This window comes from Anser brachyrhynchus, assembly GCF_964034855.1.
Source record: "Anser brachyrhynchus genome assembly, chromosome: 4".
Lineage (NCBI taxonomy): Eukaryota > Metazoa > Chordata > Aves > Anseriformes > Anatidae > Anser > Anser brachyrhynchus.
Genome location: NC_137698.1, coordinates 38,621,569 through 38,637,318, shown reverse-complemented (window position 1 = coordinate 38,637,318; position 15,750 = coordinate 38,621,569). Strand labels below are relative to the sequence as shown.

Here is a 15,750-nt window from a genome sequence, read left to right as displayed (position 1 = left end):
CAACAACAACAAACTAACTGAAAATGCTAAAATAGAAAAGGCATTGGAAAAATCCAAAATGGGTTTCTTTTTTTTTCCCCTTCATGCAAACAGTTCCCTCATCAGTACAATCAGCTTGATCCATCTCTAGGAAAGAGTAATGCTAGACCAGCTTGTTTGCCTTGCCTTTGCATATCTATTTAGAAGACTGCATGCAGCAGCAGCTTTGTAAGACTCCTTTACAAAACCTATGGGGTCTTACATAGCCCAATCATACAAGGCGCTGAAGCCCTCAGCTCCTGTGAAGTTCACTGGGACCTAAGGGTCCAGTTGGTAAGATTATTTCTTCTGCACCAAAAGTTCTTCAGAGCTGGACACTAGCTCTGATTAAACAAATCTTCTTTACATTCCCTTTTCCTTTCAGTACAAGTTATAGCCAGCACTGTAAAAAAATTTGCAGGATCCTTGAAGACCTGTGAAGACTAAAGGACTCAGAAGATTGTACAAGATGCCCTAGACACGTTGTGAATTATTCTGAGCACTGTTTGAGAGCTATTTGCCACAGGCTAAAGGCCAGAAAAAAAACGTGAATAGCAGTTTTGCCCTAAATATGGCCAAGCAAACCACACAAAGTTTACTTCTTTGTTGCCTCAATGCCTTCACCTCAAGCTGACCTTGAGTCTCACAAAGGCATGCAATAACAACTAATGGAAAAGTACTCGTCTGGTCTCCCAGATCCCGGCGATTATCAGTCACAGACTCCCAAGGCTGGACCTGCTGTGCGGGGTGAACTGCAAATGCACCATTTAAGTCTACTGAAGAAGTATAAAGAAGAAGAAAAGAGATTTTAAACAAATCAAGGCTCTGATTCAGCGAAGCATTTAAGTGCATGCTTCACCTTGCCCACCCTAAGCAGTCTAAAATATAAAGAACAATTTATGCAACCAACAACGCCATCTGAGACCTTTGCTTGGGTCTTATCATCCTTATTTCCTCTATAACAGCCATCTTCACCCCAGTATAAATCCCGTCCCACCCCAGCATAAATTCCATCCCCTTTCTAGGCTGAAAATACATGCACAGTGCAGTTGATTTGCATATATGCACTGGCTTCGTGCTTCCCAAAGGGCAGATGCTAAAAAGGATGCACAACGTGCTGTATCTCTCCTCTCCCTGCATGCACCCGGAGCACCCAGGGAAGAGAGCAGCTGCAGGAAATCTGCCCAAGTAATTCAGCGTTTGCTCCTGGCTGTTCTTGCCCTCCCGGTGAGCAGTGTGGACCACTTCTCCCAGTGCCCCCAGCAGCTTCCTCAGCAGCGTGAATGCACATTGGCTTGCCACGTGATAATGATGCCCAGCGTGGGCACAGATGTGGTGGTACATGCCCAGCGTTGGGGAATGGGCTGTGAGGCATCCAGAAAAGATGTCTGCCTGCAGCAAATGCCAGCAGTGCTGTAAAATCATCTGGCCTAGAGCACGCTTCTCTGTTGATGTCTGAAGGACATCAAGAAAAAAGGTGCCTGTGCTCAATCTAAATAAACCACTCTGACAGGCGGGGAAGAGCCCACAGGCTGGATGTGACCTGCCACTTGATGTTGATCACCTCAGCGGGAACCAGTCTTGTGAAGAGGAGTCTCACGTTTGCTGCTCTGCCCTCCTCCTAAAGCTGTTCCGTGAAGTTTTGCAGGTACCACATCACCAGAGTATCTTATCACTGAACATTTCCGAAAAAAACGTTAGCTATTGTTAAGGGGAAACCACATCTCTACCTTCCTAAGCCACACAGGTACGCCTATATATATAGGTGCTCAGTTCTACTCAGAGCTTGTCCAAAGCAACACAGTGTCCCTACGCGCAGCAGCAGCCTGCCTGCAGGGCAATTCCCCAAGCTGCTCGCTGTTCTGAAGCTGAACTCAGCTGTAGCAATGGCAGGAAAAGTTTGCAAAAATCCTGAGGGTGTACAGTGCTTCAAGATGCCTCCTCACAAACATAAACGCTGACAAAGAGAGAGGTGGTCAGTGCTCTGCTAAACAGGCCAAATTCCCAGTTACTTGTGGCCGTGCACCAACATACCAACAGATAACCTTTTTTTTTTTTTTTTTAATCTATTTGTGTGTTTTGAAAACAGCCCTCCAGAGGAAGAAACTGCAGCTATGTGCATGGCCATTGTGCACAATGCTTTTTTCTTTAACCTTTTTCATCTGATGGCCGAGAAAAATAATCCCTGTATTTTCCACACATGCACATGTAGTTGCTGCCATGACATTCATATGGTTTTGTGTCTCAGCCATGTAGGCCTGCTAAGCACTTATTAGCAGTTAATCCAAACAAAATTTAGATTTCAAGTCCTGTTCACCTCTGAGAGCTTGTGTCTTTAACGGTGTCAAATAAACAAAGACAAAGGAATATTTTCTATTGTTAGATGCTCTAGGTAAACCAGATCCAAGGCTGAGTCACAGAGAACACCATAGTTCTTTACTAAACCCCTCAGAGGTACGAAACACAAGACATTACAGTTTGTTGCTGGATAAGCCACAGAAACGCACCATAAACCAGCTGTGCATTCACCTACTGGGCATCTTATTTTTCCTTCTTAAAAGACTTTGCATTCCCACCTTTTTCTTCTGTCCTAGCAGTGACAAGCCACCTAGGATCATGGCACTTCCAATTTGTTAGTCTGCTGATAAAGTGCTCTTGGGCTACTACCAGAATTAAGTGGATTTGGGTCTCAGAGAAGAACACAGGTGGGCTAAATCTAAAATAGAAAAAAAAATGGTATGCCTAAAGAAATACAAACCATCATGTAGCACTTAAATGCTGTCTGCCATTCAGATGTAAACCCAGATTAAACCTCTGCATTTGACTTCAGAGAGCAGGGAGCTTGCCTAAAGTTGTATATGAACTCAGCAGCACGGTTAGAATTGAATTAAAATCTCTCAAATTCTCTGCCCAGCCAATAGGAGTATAAAATATCTTACATTTTCTCAAAGCACAAACAAAACAAAAAAAACATATTACAACCAGGACAGCAAGAGCCCACAAACTCCTGTAGGCACCATAAGAAAGCTGCAGGCAAGAACGAGTTGATTCCTTGGAGTCTTAAGGCCACGATTCATATCCCCTACACCAGGCTGGGATAGGGATGACATAAGTCACGCTCTAGAAGTGTCTTTCTTTTTCACCGACCTTAAAGGCAGCCTCGGTAACTAGCTCAAAGGGAGGCATCCAGTCAGATGCCTGCATCTGGATCCTCCCCAAGCCACCACCATTACTTGCCCAGTCACAGTTAGGGCACTAATTACATGCTACTGCTGTTGACATCTGTGTTTAATTAAGATTTCTGTCTGTGTGGTGTCAAGTCCTCCCTCCAGCTTCATTTCCAGAGGCTTCAGTTTTGTCCCACCAAACTCTAAGAAAAAAAATAAATAAATGAAATCTTCATAGTTTGGCCTATAATTATGGTATTACATGTGCTCTTGGAAAGATGCTTATTTTCTTGCAATGCGAAGGGGAGAAAAAAAGTTGTGCAGGTCCAAGTTCTTGCTTCATTATCTACATGCGTAATCACTTCTGGACTATTTAAAAGAGGCAGGGATAAAGGGAGAGGTAGTAGGAGGCACTGTGAGTTTAAATTACAGATAAATAGCAGCGTTATAACCATGATGGTCTAAGCACAGTCTGGAGAGAGAGAAAAAGTATGCTTAATTAGACACACAGATAGCAGGGAAATATATACAAGCTTTGGGGTAAGCAAGCACTTCTTCCTTATTTAATAACAGTGGTAGTAACCTTAGTAACAACTTCAACAATGAGCAGGCACGCTCAAGAAAAGATGGAAAATCGACTAGGTATCAGGCATACAGGATTGTGCGCAAATCTGCTGGGTGATAAAGCTTCCCTAGTATGAGAGTTTGTTTATAAAGGAAATTAGATGGGCAGCAGGTTGAGGTTTTTCCTAGGGCTATTTACAATACTCTTTTATTTTTCCTCCTTTCTTCTAAGCTTTTCAAAACTGTCAAATGAAAACAAAAGGCTGGCAATTAGCATATTTCAGAATTACATTAAGGGCCCAGCTTTAAATTGCACAGCTGCCCCAGAGTGACTTTTTTCAAGGCCAGGTGGAAGGCACCAAGCTGAGAACCGACCCTGAATATTCTGGATCCTGGTGGCCGCAGCAAGGATTTGCAGGAGACCATGGTCTCGGTATGCCCGGGGACAGAAGTCACATTTTATTTTATTTTTTTGCCAAACCCAAAGCTTCCTGGTACTGCCAGACCCCGAGTTCAGAACCACAATAATCATATCAGAAGCACTCCTCGCTGCAGGCGGAGTGGATTTCCCTGACTCATCAGTAAAGTGGTGGCAGCCTTCTCCTCTCCCTGCTAACGAGAAAGCACTGCCATGCCTGAACCTACAGCAGATATTCTTCCCCCTTCAGTGTTCCCTACAGCAGCACAAACTACCCGAGGTTGTTCTCTCAGTACAGGACCTGGAAACCTTACCAGGCAGCGAGATAACAGACAGACGGTGGGCGAGAGGCTCCCTAAGGAGATGCAGGGGACAGGACACGTCCTGCAGCAGTGCACAGTGCCCTCCTTGGGAACGCCGCCTCCCGAAGCAGCCACTGTCTAGCAGAAGTTCAAACCACAGAGCTCCAGACTAAACCACAGCACCGTGCAGACTGGCCTCTCGGTCCCAGCACAGCAGGGCTGCCAGACACAGCCCGTGCACTCCGGCTTCCCCAGCTCCCACACAGCGCCTCTCCGTAAAGGCACGCACAGGCGGGAGCCCCTGGGGATAAAGCTGCTCTAGAGCTGCTGCCCCATGAGGAGCTAAGAGCTACGACGGCTGCCTGCCTCCTCCACTCTCCCGCAGCTCTGCCAGACCCCTGAAGCTCTCGTCTGGGTGGTGGAAGCCGTCAGAGGAGGCTACAGAAAGCAAGCGGTAAGCTAGCACCGGCGGCAGCAGCTCCAGGTGGTAATGGGAGGCTTTGGAGATGGGTATGAAAGGTGCACCAGGCAGGTGGGGGAACGCTTGCTCCCACCACTCTTCCTCTCCTGCCACCATTTCCCATATTTTCACAGTTTGTGCCTCACACATAAGCTACATGACTGCAGAAAGCAAAGCGGCTCCGGAGCATTAGCCTCCTTCCTACAGCTACAAGGCCACTTCTTGCTCCCACCCTCAGCGTGTGCTCTGCACTTGGCCTCTCCCCATCTATCCGACTGCTTTCTTCCCTGCTCTGCTGGTGCTCACGGGTCCTGGAAAAGCCATGAGAAAAACTGACCTCATTAGCAGTTCCCTCAAAAAGTCAGTTGGAGCTGGGCAACCATCTCCTGCAGCAGTTCTCAGACTCGCATGCAAAACATGGAAGGCAAAACGGTGCCGCAAGTTGCTCCAGGAATCCCAGCGACTGCCAGCCAGAGGAATTTGCACAACCTGCCCCTATCTGCAGCGTAAGCAACAAGTTCCTGCTGCAGCTCACTCAGTTTCTTGGCTTCCCTCATTTTCACCCCACCCTGTAAGAATAAGAAGAAGCCTTTGATTGTACAGGGGGCTGCAAAAGCCAACTGCTGACAGCTGGGCTCACCCAGTGGGTTTTACAGTGGTGCTGGGGGAAGAGGGGCAGGCGTGCTGGGGAAGGCTGACACTGTGCATGCTCTGCTCCTTGCACTCTGCCTCCTGACTTGGGTTGCAGGGAGGATATTGGGCTAAATGCTCCGCTACAATTGTTCTTGTATCTGCAGTGCCTGCAGAAGAAAACCCACTTAGAAGCTTTTCACTAAACAACAAACAAACAGAAACCCCTTTCTGCCAGCTCTTGAGTGTTCTCATCCTGAAGCATTTCGGTGGCAATACATGATTTTATAAAGCTGCAGCTCTGTAACACCAAGTGGTACAAACCCATTTCCAGTGACCCCTGAATAAAGATGAGGCAGTGCAGGAATAACAACCTCGAGCGCTCGCTTAACTGCTTTTTGGACGTGGACTCAGCATCAGACCCTGGTCATCCTAGTGAAAGACAAACAAATGAACACACTTTCTCCTCATCCCCTGGTTACCTCTCGCTTCCCCCCCAAACTCCAACATTACTGTGACCTACCTATCCGATTTGGGGTTCCCAGGGAGCATCACTGGGTGCTCCGTGTTGCAAAGGAAGAGCTGTGGTAACTGTCACACCAAATGAGAGGAGACACGTGTGGGCGACTTTAGCTGTCAGCTTTTCCAGGGGACCTCAACATTCTTTACGAGGAGAACTCATAATATAGCCCTCTTACTAGTGTCCATGGCATACAGTATAAATAAAATCTATTATTTCACACGTACAGTGGGTATCACGGGCAGAAAGTGAACGGGAGCAGCCAACAAGGGAGCCTTAAAGCCAAACTCATCCTGCTGCAGCCCCTCATAGGAATGACAACGTCGTGCACAGAAAACAGACCGTGCTGGGGAGCAGACCTGCCACACCGCAGATTGAAAGTCACAGCACAGAGAGGAAAGGAAATGTGAATTGTCATGCTACCCCAAATGTGTTTTCTCTGCTTTATATGCACAAAGGAACCCTCTCAGAAAATGTAATCTAACTGAATTTATTTAAACAATCAGCTCATTAAATTCCTGAAAATATGTAAGAATAAATACATGGAGATCCTAGCTATGCAAAGAGACTACTCATACTTTTTCCTGCCTTTCCTCACTCTTCACATAAGACGCTGTGACTTGAATAAACTCTCTGTAAATTTTGCATACAAAAACACCCCGATATTAATTTTTTAATAGAGAAAAATAATCGACCTCCCTGGCAGAACTTGAACTCCATTCCTCAGAATGATTAGTTTGGCCACTGGAGGGCTCCAATATTGTTCCATAAAAGTACAAGAAAGTTTACCAAGAAGGATAAACACATAACAAATAGCCTGGGCAATGAAGTTCAAACATAATATGCAGTCTGAACCAAGATCTATAGGCTTGCAAGCATTTTGTAAGAGTCAGAGCTAATTTAACCGTTGCTTTGCTCTTGTAGCACAAAAGGAATTGAATGAGAATGATTTTCTTACAGTTTGGCTATAAATGTCTCCTCAAATAGAGCACCTATTAAAATGATTTTTGTATGCAATAGTAGAATGATTATCTGTCTGCAGAAGAGCAAAAAACATAGATTTCATTGGTACATGTCAGTAAAACAGCCTCCTGCCTGAAAGCCCAGTGCTGCAGAGCACAACAGCACTTCATTTTCTGTCCCTCTCCTGCCTAGAGTCTTCTCAATGGAAGTTTCCCGGGATAAATCAGGCAATTAGTAACTGTGAGCACAGGGAGGAGAGCCTGCTATAAAAAGTCCCCGAATGCTTTTTCTTCCTTGGGGAAGCCGTTGTTGGGAGTTGTCTTTCATTTTCTCTGAAGATTTATAGGTTCAGGTCTATAGAATCAAGGAATAACTGGCCTGAAAACTAATGGTTATTTGCCTGGTAACATGGCAGCCAAGATTTTATCAGAAAAATGTATGTGGTCTGCAGAAGCCAGTATGGGCACTGATGTCAGCTGATAAGCTAATGACTGCAGCTTATCAGCTGATAAGCTAATGACTGCAATGCTCCAGCTAAGGATGAAACAAAAGCTATTTCAGTATAAGAGCATGAGAAAAAAAGTATTTCCAACATCATTCTCTCTACGAACTTACAGAGGGAAGCAAAATGTCACAGCACCCCCAGCACTCCCAACCCGTCCGGTTGGGGTAGGGGGAATTAATCCTGGGCTTAGCTCCTGAATGCTGGAAGTTTCACGCTGAGCCAAATTTTACAGCTGAGTTAAGCACTCCTGAAAAGAAAGGAGGTTTATTAGAAATACTGCGTGATGCTGGTGGGTACTACGATAAGCCCAGCGGAGCACCGTTCTTGTTTGGTGGAGCGTACTGTGTTGGGCTGATGCACAAAACATCGTGGTTTGCTGGCACCTTGCCTCACGCGCACTATTTTTTCCGCTTCTTCAACGTAAAGGGAAAAAGAAAAAAAAATAAAATAGCTTGCTTAAAATATCCCTGCCGCTCTCCCGTAGCCCCTTCCTCCAGCACATCACATGTTAATGCCAATCTGCTGGGAGACTGCGATTCGAACATAATGAGATATTAATGAGCTTTGCACATGTCCCCAGTCGCAACAGTTCCTCCCCCCCCCCTCGCTGACTTCTCACAGCCCTACAGAGATGCTCTGCTTGTTTTCCTGACGCTGCACTCGCTGCACTCGTGTCTCCCCCATCCTGCCCCCGCCCCGCAAGCCCTGCTGCACCGCTCACCTTCGGCTGCCAGCACTAAAGAGCACCAAATGGGCTGGCACTGTCTTGTTTCCTGGCCTAATGGATGCTTGTTTAAACACTGGAGCTGTTTGCATTGCTGCGGCTCACTGCATGTTAAACACAGTCCTCTGAAACCCTACGCCAATCCAATAAAGGTATCAGCAGTTCAGCGTGGGGAGGCAATTACTATGAAGTCCCAAGTGTGCCTTCTAAGCTCAAGGAAGGAAAATTTGATCGAACAACTAAAAGCAGAATCTGATTCGGTTCAGCATCACGTGGAGGACACAAGGTTTAACTGCAGCCAGGCCTGTGGAGGGCAGGAGGAAATCAATGGGCGAGCCGGGGAGAGCGACTGCACATTGTTAAGAGGGCTTTAAGCTGGCCTCTTAGCAATGCTCTCTGCTGCCTTCAGAGCCACCTCCCTCCCCCTTCTTCTGTATGCCAAGGTGCGCTGTCTTTCTTTCAGCTTCTTTAATGATATGCTGCCAATTTCTTTTCACCCTTCATCAGTTCTTGAAACAATTCTTCTTCTGGGAAAGGTCCTTTCCCTGTGCAAAGTCATTGTCATATCAAAGGGGAAGTGTTACACGGGAACAGCCACGAGAGAAGGTTGACGGTAACCAAAAAAAGATCTGTGCTTCATCGAGAGATGAAAAAAACCCAAACCTCAGACTAATGATAGTCAATATTTCAATGGATCAGCTCTTTACCTGGGTGAGGGCAGAAAATCAAGGGAGGAAGCGGCTGTATTTCAATTCATTTAATCCATAGAAACAAAGCCTCTTTAAAATGTTCAACTTCCTTTGCTTTTAAGTGAGAGATAAGGAGATGGGGGAGGGAGGGAATGTTTCCATTTTATTCTTTTTTTTTTTTTATTATTTTTTAATTTTAAGCAGACTCTATAAGATGGCCTTGCTCCAAGGGCAGCTTTATGAGTGCTGCGGAAAGTTTTCTAAGCACTTGCCATGGCCACAGCCACTGTCAGGAACCTAGGGAAAGGGGGTTTGCCATGCCAGGTCAGACCACTGAGCCATCCAGCTCGGCCCCATGCCCGTGGCTGTGCCCAAAAACCTTGAGGGGGCTGAAGTCCTCGTCCTACCTCCACAGCACAGGGACTGTGCGCGCAGCTGGGAACTGGGGAAGCATCTGGGAAGAGGAACTTGCCCTCCCAGCTCATCCATCTCAGCAAAGCTGAGACCTGCCTGCGCGCAGAGCCACCCGTCACCGCAGCGCCGAGGGCCAGCCCTTGGCTAATGGGCTTAAGGCTCAAGCTGTCCCTTCCAAGCGAAGCTCTGGCAGGTCAGAAATCTGGTGTGATCCTAAGCAGCGCAGGCTGAAAGGCGGAGGGCCGCGCCAGCTAGCTGATTACGGGCGGATAAATGTCACCCGGCTGCCGTCACTCCTGCCTGGACACGCTGCCACTCTCGCCGCTAAAATAAGGGGGGCAGCGAGAGGAAGCGCCGTCTAATTTTATAAAAGGACACGTGGGGGGAAAGGTTGTTTCCTTAGCTGTTTTCACAATGCAAGAAAACAACTCACAGGGAGAGGATGGAGTTAATCACAGGATCTCTCCTCCTGCACTCTGCGAGCTGCAAACCCCCTGTGGATCCCAGCACCAGGCAGGCAACAGGATGCCACCGGCCTGAGTACGGCTAGTTAGAGTGACTGCCTGGAGGGTGCTTTGACAGAAATTTGGGGCTTTCAACCCAGAGGAAAAATTGTTGGGAAACAGCTGTTTTGCTACTTAAAAAAATAAAAGGAGAGGGGGCACAGTAACTTTCCTATTTTCAGTGTTGTAGCAAAAGACAAACAGGCAGGCAGGCAAACAGCAGTTGTTTTTGTTGGCATTCCTTCCCAGATCTGGGGGAGGACGAGCTGGAGACATAATGTCTAGGTAAAGGGGGAATCCCTCCACGCACTGTGCTTCAGCTGGGGCTTTGACCCTGAAGATTTTATTTCCACAGGAAAGCACCTTACAGCAAGGATTGCTGCTAAGACGGGGCAAAGAGCATCACCCTCATGGGAGGAGCAATGCAGCAGTCACGGCCAGCCAGTACCGAAACAAGAACCAGGCTGGCCTGAAAGCATTATACCCAGAGGTCCCCGAGAGACCCTTGTCACATTACGACTCCTTTCCTCTCTCGAAGCTGAGAGCGCTGCTTCTTTGAGGGCTTGAGAAGCCCACTCACCTACTCACCAGTGGTAAGTGGAATGATTTCCTGATGCGACTGGGGAAGGATGTGGCTCTTGAAATCATCAGCTTCTGCAGAATCTAGCCTTTAATTTGAACTAAACAAAACAGAAAAAAAATCCAGCCCTTGCGATTGCAGAGATAACTTTCCAAACACGACCTACTGGCATACTGTGTTTCTGAGTCTGCAGGCAGGCTGCTCCTGTTGTTCCCAAGAAGCTGCACAGTGAAATCAATAAGACTCATTAATGATAATCAGTACCCTATGGGCAGCAGCAAAACTGACAAGAATCCTGCCAATTTTGTCCTTCTGCCGCTGCTTGGGGGGCTCTGATTGACAGGGAAGGTAGACTTCCCACTTGCCTGCTTGCATGCAGTACCGGGAGGAAGCTGCAGACCGAGTCCTGCAGGAAGGGGCAGACACAGCACCCCACAATGATCAGCTCTTGCTCCAGCCAGAGAAGAGCTTTGCACTCTCGACGTCCCCTATACATGGGACACGGTTCTTCTCTTTCTTGTTTTATATCGTGATTTACCACCCTTCTCTGAACACCACAACCAGCTTTCCTGCCTCCTGATGCCACCAAGCTGGTAGGCCAACAAGCTGCAAGTCCTGACACAAGCCATGCCCTCAGCTCTGAGACGAATGGGGAGCTGTGGCACAAAAGACAGACTGACTAGGTTTTAAATAAGGCAAGGCGTCCAAGGTGCTGTTTTCACACTTTTAACTCTGGCACAGTGACTAGAGAACCTGCCTCCCTTTGTCCTCCCGCCTGTTGGTGGTGAACCACTCGGCTCTGAGGAGGTATTTGGGGATTCTAGGAAGGGACCCAATGGTACCTTCAGCTTCTTCAAGGTCTGCTTCTCCCCAGCTCTCTTCCCACTCTGGGGACTTGCAATTTCTGCTTGTTCCCTTCAGACCAGAATCTCCTTGGGCACCAAGCCCTGGCCGGCACCACACATGCTCTGGGACACGGACCAGCGCAATCAACAAAACAGATGTGTGGACAGGGCCGCTGCAGATGGACTCTCACGGAAAGCTCCATTTCAGGATGAAATTCTTACCTAACTTTGGAGGTTCAGTTACCTGAAGGCATACACAGCATACTTCTTACATGCCTAAAATGTATTTCCCCCTTTGATTTAAAATGATCCCTCAGAAAGGACTGACTGCTTTCCATCTTTGAGATCTGGCCCACGGAGATATGCAAAAGAAACCACAGTGAGGTTTAGAGCAGCAAGTATTTCCTCCTTCCCATCCCCTTTGAATAAAATGTGCCATGATAGCATAGCTATACGCTTACAGTATGAGTGAATCATTCCCAAGAATAAAATAGACTTTTCCAGAAGCTAGGCCTACACAACACAGAAAATTTCCCATTAATCAATATTATGGAAGAAAAATGTAATAAATTGATGTCTGTACATCCAGTGCCTGTAATCTGCTTAGATTAAAAACCCTGAACATCGTTATAACTCACACTTTCAAGGGAAATGGAAGGGTCGACAGAGTCTACATTTGTCAGGAAAAAAAAAGTGTGGGGAAAAAAATCCCCTAAGTGTTTCTCAAGCATAGTATCTGCTCATCAGGTGATGCACAGGGTGACACCAAGGTAAAGGAAATGGAGAAAATACCATTTCCTCCTTCATTTCCTCCAGAGAGGAATCTGGAGCAAGGTTTCATCAGATTAGAAATCCAAGCAGCCAGACGCAGACTAAACGTTAGGTCTGCCATTCCCAAACTCCCAGGGAAGTACCCTACAGCAGGTGGGCAGCGAGTCAGCTCGGCCTCCGTGGAGGAGCAGCAGGACGTGGAAGAGGAGCAAGGGACAGCGGCGAGGAGAGGAGAGGAGTGACAGCGGTGGCTGTCACCTCCGCTCCTGGTTCCTAGGCCCTCAGGGGGCAAGTGCAGGCCCCACAGCAGAAGACAAGGTTGCTGGCCAAGGAGGGCGAATTTCAGGTTGTCAGTCATAGAAGCAGGAGAGAAAAAAAATGCCCCAACCCCTACCTTTTCGTTTCCAGAATAATTCATATACTAAGGCTGCCTCACACATATCAAGGAGCCAGATTTTGAAAAATGCCAAGTATCAGATCTCTAAGCATCAGACCTTTGAACATACAGGTACCTCAAAGCTGAAAGACACTTTGGGAAATGCTTTCTGTTCCTGCCGGTTCACATCAATAGTTACTGCCTTGAAATCAGCAACGTTAGACTGGCATTTACTGTCACTAACCACACGAATCTACCACATAATGGTGCACAGAAATGGCAGAGCAGTCAGCACTTGCACTTTATTCCAAAGAAGATATCTAATGGGAATGTTATTCTATGCCCGAACATTAATAAACTCACAGCAGAAGCTGCTGACTACATTTGTTTTCGGCTGGGCTTTAAGAAGCCTGAAGAATAGAGGCAAATTGGATGCTATTCATATCCAACAAACAGCACTTCGCACAACACCCCGATAGTGGCCCATGGAGCAGAATTTGGAGAGGCACACAAGCGATCAAGGAGCTTCACTGACACACAGGGAGGATTAGTTTTGTATCAAACAGCTGAAACCATGCCCACTGTTGGTCATTTGGTTCCACACTCGTGCTGCACCGCAGCCATCTCCCTAAAATTCCTGCAACTCATGGCACAGTGTTTAACACACACTGGAAACCGTCTAGGTTTACTTCAGAAAGCCTCAATGAGATCTAGCTGAAAGTAGTGCAGGGCCTGTGATAGCCCTGTCAGCCATTTCAAACCAAGAGACCCTCGCTTGAACTGCTCCGAGTAATGCAATTCTGGTAAGTGGCTGGTAAGTGGCAACGGGAGCTTTGTAGGGACCGAAACGCAGGTGCCAGCCTGGAACTCAGATCTCAGACCATTTCAGAGGCTGCACAATTCACAGACAACTAATACCAATGCTCACAAGAAGCCTCACCCAGCCTTGACACAGGTACCCAGCTTCTCCCCTGGTCATTCAGGCCCCATGTGGCTACATAAAGCCCCACTCTGATCCAGAGATCAGCATCAAAATCACCTTATGCTTCCTCGAACATGCTGCTGGGATGCTCTTTTTATACAGGAAACACCACCACATTACTTCTTTGCTCCTAACAGTCTCCTCCCTCCCTCTCAATACGTGGTGAAGCATATGGATGTGTGAGAAAGTTCACTACACGTTTTAGATCTTTCCAAGTTACCTGATTTGCATCTGTTCAGCTGTACTTTTGCCTCGCATGTCTTCTGCACAAGGAGATGTTGTAGGAAGTTCCAAACAAAAAACAAAACCAGGGAAATACAATGCTCCTCTTGGCACTTTTGTACCAGCAGCCAGGCTGACAGCTCTACCTATGGAAATGACAAGTTTTGCATCGTATGCATGTGCTCTGTTTTCTGCTGTTCTCCTTCAGAAGCATGCACAGATCCTAGCAGCAGTAGCGTTGTCCAGATTGAAAGAGACTGTATGAATTTGTTCAAGACCTTCACTGCAAGCCCTTCCAACACAAGTCAAGGGATTATTTGCTTTGCACTTTGGACAAGTGGCCACTCTGACCCAGAGCTCCCAGAACTGAACTACTCCCGGGCTGGACGTAATTCTACATTCTGATCTACACTTCACATAAATCTTCTACCTGGGTAACAGCTGCTAATCAAAACCAGGACAAATATCACGGGTAGGCCAAGCTGGCAGCCTTTGGGGCTGCCTGATTTTGGCATCGAACTCCTGCGGCAGCTCCTGCCTGCCCACTCCTTGCAGGCCAGAATGCCCTCAGGAAGCTGGCAGGTTTTGCAAGCAACACGCGGCGGTGAAGGCTGAGATCCACCAGGAACCCGTTGTCTTGTGTCAGCCATGACCACAACCCAGCCGGGAATGCCACGAAATTAGAGAAAACTTGAGTTGTGCTTTGTGGGCAGACCCTCTCATTTTGATTTCTTGGTCTTCTGGGACTTTGTCTTCATTCTGGCTCACAAAGCATCCCTGCTGGTGGGCTGACACAAACAGAGCCAGTAGCAGAGGAGCCTGCTATTGTTTTAGTCACAGAAGTCTCCTCCGAAGAATAATTGACAGGAGGGGAGAGGAAACCCCACGGAGCAAACGTACACACAGACTGTGCTGCTGCTAGCTCTGCTTCTCTAGCTCTTGTTGATGTTTATTTCTGGGAGGTTTCAGAAATAACAGAAACGTTGCCCAGCACTCATTTTAAGAAAGCAGGGAAAGGGGAATGTTCTCTTCTGCTCTTGCCCGTGTCGCTTGCAAGGCCAGTCAAACGTGGGGTCTGATAAATGTACTGTAGTGACACTCAGCTCTTGACCTTTTGTGTGCTGCTGCTTCCCGAGGTCCCTCTGGGTGTGTTTTGAAACCAGAACCTTGCTGTCACCGTGCCAGGGTCTGGCAGAGAAAGCAACAGAAGTGACCTTCAGCTCGGACCCGGTATGGTTTTGGTCTGTGATGGAACGACTTAATCCCTAATGTTTACGGGAGGAAGGAGGCAGACAGAACATTGTTCTCTCTAACACTTCCCTGCTCTTCCTTTCCACACACCTGCACTTCCCCAGGGAGCTGGAGGCCGGAAGGTCTCGGGGTGCCCATGGTCCACTTGGCCACCCTACACAACAAGCTCTGAGGTGCCAGCAGGAGCCGTGCAATGAAGCAGCAATATATTAAAGAGACAACAAATACCATTAATACAGCTGTCCTTGAAGTAACATACTTCGTACTGGGACTAGGCGTAAGGAGATTTAATTTTCAGGACAAAAAACACTACAGCTTTCTCACTTAAAATTACCTCTTCTGTAGAGATGTTCTTTAAAGAACAGAGGGGATGGAGAGAGACCAACAGTAGGTAAAACTGCTCTACTTACTAAACCCTCTGCGCAGTCTGCCTGAATAAGTCAGTATTTCTCAGTATCAGCCAGCAAAATTCATAGAGGAAAAGACCTTCGTGCAAACAGAATGGCATTTAGCAAAGAAATGTTCTGCTTTGCCATTTCCACGATGTCCTGAGCAAGGTACTAGTCAAAACATTTGTGCTGTGAAGGTATGTTAAATCACCAATTCGGCCCCTTCTCTTCCAAAAGCTTTGTGCCTCCATGGAAGAGCTCTTCTGTACGCAGCCCATGGAAAGACAAGACTCTCACTTTCTCTCTTCTCCCATCCAAACATTCATCCTCACTTGTTTATTATTTTGACTCCTAACAATCAGATTGTTATGTAATTCTTAATTGCAGTAAGAATTGTCTAGAGACTACTGCTTAGATCTCAGTGACAGAAAGGTTCTTTTTAATGTCTTAGATTACA

At 47.1% G+C, this 15,750-nt stretch overlaps 1 protein-coding gene across 16 annotated transcripts in view; it reads right to left on the bottom strand.

Moving 5' to 3' along the window:
• Nucleotides 1–15,750, bottom strand: part of MAML3 (mastermind like transcriptional coactivator 3) — a 273,944-nt gene that overhangs the window by 92,204 nt on the left and 165,990 nt on the right. Inside the window, exon 1 of one of the 16 annotated variants that reach the window (XM_080590966.1) lies at nucleotides 5,267–8,149. The exons of 14 other annotated variants lie outside the window; for them this stretch is intronic. The gene's annotated coding sequence lies outside the window, so the exon portion shown is untranslated. Of the gene's footprint in view, nucleotides 1–4,481; nucleotides 4,633–5,266; nucleotides 8,150–15,750 lie in introns of those variants that run through there. One more of the 16 variants, XM_080590967.1, reaches the window with a different exon arrangement.